Source organism: Ursus americanus, unplaced genomic scaffold, assembly GCF_024610735.1.
Source record: "Ursus americanus isolate L20-20 unplaced genomic scaffold, mUrsAme1.1.p SCAF_54, whole genome shotgun sequence".
Taxonomy (NCBI): Eukaryota; Metazoa; Chordata; class Mammalia; order Carnivora; family Ursidae; genus Ursus; species Ursus americanus.
Genome location: NW_028273636.1, coordinates 1,042,174 through 1,046,166, shown reverse-complemented (window position 1 = coordinate 1,046,166; position 3,993 = coordinate 1,042,174).

Sequence of the window (3,993 nt, the reverse complement as noted above, 5' to 3'; positions counted from 1 at the left end):
CGGCTTCCCACGGAGACAGTTTTCCTGAGGTGCAGACCCTATCCCAAGTGTTTGTGGCAAGGTAAAGCAAATGCCCTCCACTTCTCTGAAAGAAACCACAGGGCCCAGCCATGTTCTAAGCCCTCCCATCCTCCCTGGGCTTCTGGCAGCAGGAGTGAAAAGAGAGGAGCAGAGCACTGGGACCCGTTTGACAAAACCCGGCTTCCCACGGGAAAGTCTTTCTCCACGTGCAGACATGCTCCCAGGTGCCTGGGGCAAGGGGAAGGAAATGCCATACACTGACCTGGAAGAGACCACAGGGCCCAGGCACAGTCTGAACCCTTCCCTCAACCCGGCGGTTTTGCTAGCAGGAGTTCAACCCCAACGAACACAGCCCGGAGACCCCTGGGGCAAAAACGGCTTCCGACGAACAATAGGTGCTTGCTGTGGAACACCTATCCGAGGTGGGGGTAGCCAGCTCAACAAAATGCCACACACCCAGGTGTAAGAAACAACATTGCCCAGGCATGGTCTAAGCCCCTCACCTCGTCCCTGTGCTTTGGGGAGCCGGAGGGACAGCCGAGGCCCACGGCCCTGAGACCCCTTTGCAAAAAGCCGGCTTCCCACGGAGACAGTTTTCCTGAGGTGCAGACCCTATCCCAAGTGGTTGTGGCAAGGTAAAGCAAATTCCCTCCACTTCTCTGGAAGAAACCACAGTGCCCAGCCATGTTCTAAGCCCTCCCATCCTCCCTGGGCTTCTGGCAGCAGGAGTGAAAAGAGAGGAGCAGAGCACTGGGACCCGTTTGACAAAACCCGGCTTCCCACGGGAAAGTCTTTCTCCACGTGCAGACATGCTCCCAGGTGCCTGGGGCAAGGGGAAGGAAATGCCATACACTGACCTGGAAGAGACCACAGGGCCCAGGCACAGTCTGAACCCTTCCCTCAACCCGGCGGTTTTGCTAGCAGGAGTTCAACCCCAACGAACACAGCCCGGAGACCCCTGGGGCAAAAACGGCTTCCGACGAACAATAGGTGCTTGCTGTGGAACACCTATCCCAAGTGGGGGTAGCCAGCTCAACAAAATGCCACACACCCAGGTGTAAGAAACAACATTGCCCAGGCATGGTCTAAGCCCCTCACCTCGTCCCTGTGCTTTGGGGAGCCGGAGGGACAGCCGAGGCACACGGCCCTGAGACCCCTTTGCAAAAAGCCGGCTTCCCACGGAGACAGTTTTCCTGAGGTGCACACCCTATCCCAAGTGGTTGTGGCAAGGTAAAGCAAATGCGCTCCACTTCTCTAGAAGAAACCACAGGGCCCAGCCATGTTCTAAGCCCTCCCATCCTCCCTGGGCTTCTGGCAGCAGGAGTGAAAAGAGAGGAGCAGAGCACTGGGACCCGTTTGACAAAAACCGGCTTCCCACGGGAAAGTCTTTCTCCACGTGCAGACATGCTCCCAGGTGCCTGTGGCAAGGGGAAGGAAATGCCATACACTGACCTGGAAGAGACCACAGGGCCCAGGCACAGTCTGAACCCTTCCCTCAACCCGGCGGTTTTGCTAGCAGGAGTTCAACCCCAACGAACACAGCCCGGAGACCCCTGGGGCAAAAACGGCTTCCGACGAACAATAGGTGCTTGCTGTGGAACACCTATCCCAAGTGGGGGTAGCCAGCTCAACAAAATGCCACACACCCAGGTGTAAGAAACAACATTGCCCAGGCATGGTCTAAGCCCCTCACCTCGTCCCTGTGCTTTGGGGAGCCGGAGGGACAGCCAAGGCACACGGCCCTGAGACCCCTTTGCAAAAAGCCGGCTTCCCACGGAGACAGTTTTCCTGAGGTGCAGACCCTATCCCAAGTGGTTGTGGCAAGGTAAAGCAAATGCCCTCCACTTCTCTGGAAGAAACCACAGTGCCCAGCCATGTTCTAAGCCCTCCCATCCTCCCTGGACTTCTGGCAGCAGGAGTGAAAAGAGAGGAGCAGAGCACTGGGACCCGTTTGACAAAAACCGGCTTCCCACGGGAAAGTCTTTCTCCACGTGCAGACATGCTCCCAGGTGCCTGGGGCAAGGGGAAGGAAATGCCATACACTGACCTGGAAGAGACCACAGGGCCCAGGCACAGTCTGAACCCTTCCCTCACCCGGCGGTTTTGCTAGCAGGAGTTCAAGCCCAACGAACACAGCCCGGAGACCCCTGGGGCAAAAACGGCTTCCGACGATCAATAGGTGCTTGCTGTGGAACACCTATCCCAAGTGGGGGTAGCCAGCTCAACAAAATGCCACACACCCAGGTGTAAGAAACAACATTGCCCAGGCATGGTCTAAGCCCCTCACCTCGTCCCTGTGTTTTGGGGACCCGGAAGGACAGCCGAGGCCCACGGCCCTGAAACCCCTTTGCAAAAAGCCGGCTTCCCACGGAGAGAGTTTTCCTGAGGTGCACACCCTATCCCAAGTGGTTGTGGCAAGGTAAAGCAAATGCCCTCCACTTCTCTGGAAGAAACCACAGTGCCCAGCCATGTTCTAAGCCCTCCCATCCTCCCTGGGCTTCTGGCAGCTGGAGAGAAAAGAGAGGAGCAGAGCACTGGGACCCGTTTGACAAAACCTGGCTTCCCACGGGAAAGTCTTTCTCCACGTGCAGACATGCTCCCAGGTGCCTGTGGCAAGGGGAAGGAAATGCCATACACTGACCTGGAAGAGAGCACAGGGCCCACGCACAGTCTGAACCCTTCCCTCAACCCGGCGGTTTTGCTAGCAGGAGTTCAACCCCAACGAACACAGCCCGGAGACCCCTGGGGCAAAAACGGCTTCCGACGAACAATAGGTGCTTGCTGTGGAACACCTATCCCAAGTGGGGGTAGCCAGCTCAACAAAATGCCACACACCCAGGTGTAAGAAACAACATTGCCCAGGCATGGTCTAAGCACCTCACCTCGTCCCTGTGCTTTGGGGAGCCGGAGGGACACCCGAGGCTCACGGCCCTGAGACCCCTTTGCAAAAAGCCGGCTTCCCACCGAAACAGTTTTCCTGAGGTGCAGACCCTATCCCAAGTGGTTGTGGCAAGGTAAAGCAAATGCCCTCCACTTCTCTGGAAGAAACCACAGTGCCCAGCCATGTTCTAAGCCCTCCCATCCTCCCTGGACTTCTGGCAGCAGGAGTGAAAAGAGAGGAGCAGAGCACTGGGACCCGTTTGACAAAAACCGGCTTCCCACGGGAAAGTCTTTCTCCACGTGCAGACATGCTCCCAGGTGCCTGGGGCAAGGGGAAGGAAATGCCATACACTGACCTGGAAGAGACCACAGGGCCCAGGCACAGTCTGAACCCTTCCCTCAACCCGGCGGTTTTGCTAGCAGGAGTTCAACCCCAACGAACACAGCCCGGAGACCCCTGGGGCAAAAACGGCTTCCGACGAACAATAGGTGCTTGCTGTGGAACACCTATCCCAAGTGGGGGTAGCCAGCTCAACAAAATGCCACACACCCAGGTGTAAGAAACAACATTGCCCAGGCATGGTCTAAGCCCCTCACCTCGTCCCTGTGCTTTGGGGAGTCGGAGGGACAGCCGAAGCACACGGCCCTGAGACCCTTTGCAAAAAGCCGGCTTCCTACGGAGACAGTTTTCCTGAGGTTCAGACCCTATCCCAAGTGGTTGTGGCAAGGTAAAGCAAATGCCCTCCACTTCTCTGGAAGAAACCACAGTGCCAAGCCATGTTCTAAGCCCTCCCATCCTCCCTGGGCTTCTGGCAGCAGGAGTGAAAAGAGAGGAGCAGAGCACTGGGACCCGTTTGACAAAAACCGGCTTCCCACGGGAAAGTCTTTCTCCACGTGCAGACATGCTCCCAGGTGCCTGGGGCAAGGGGAAGGAAATGCCATACACTGACCTGGAAGAGACCACAGGGCCCAGGCACAGTCTGAACCCTTCCCTCAACCCGGCGGTTTTGCTAGCAGGAGTTCAACACCAACGAACACAGCCCGGAGACCCCTGGGGCAAAAACGGCTTCCGACGAACAATAGGTGCTTGCT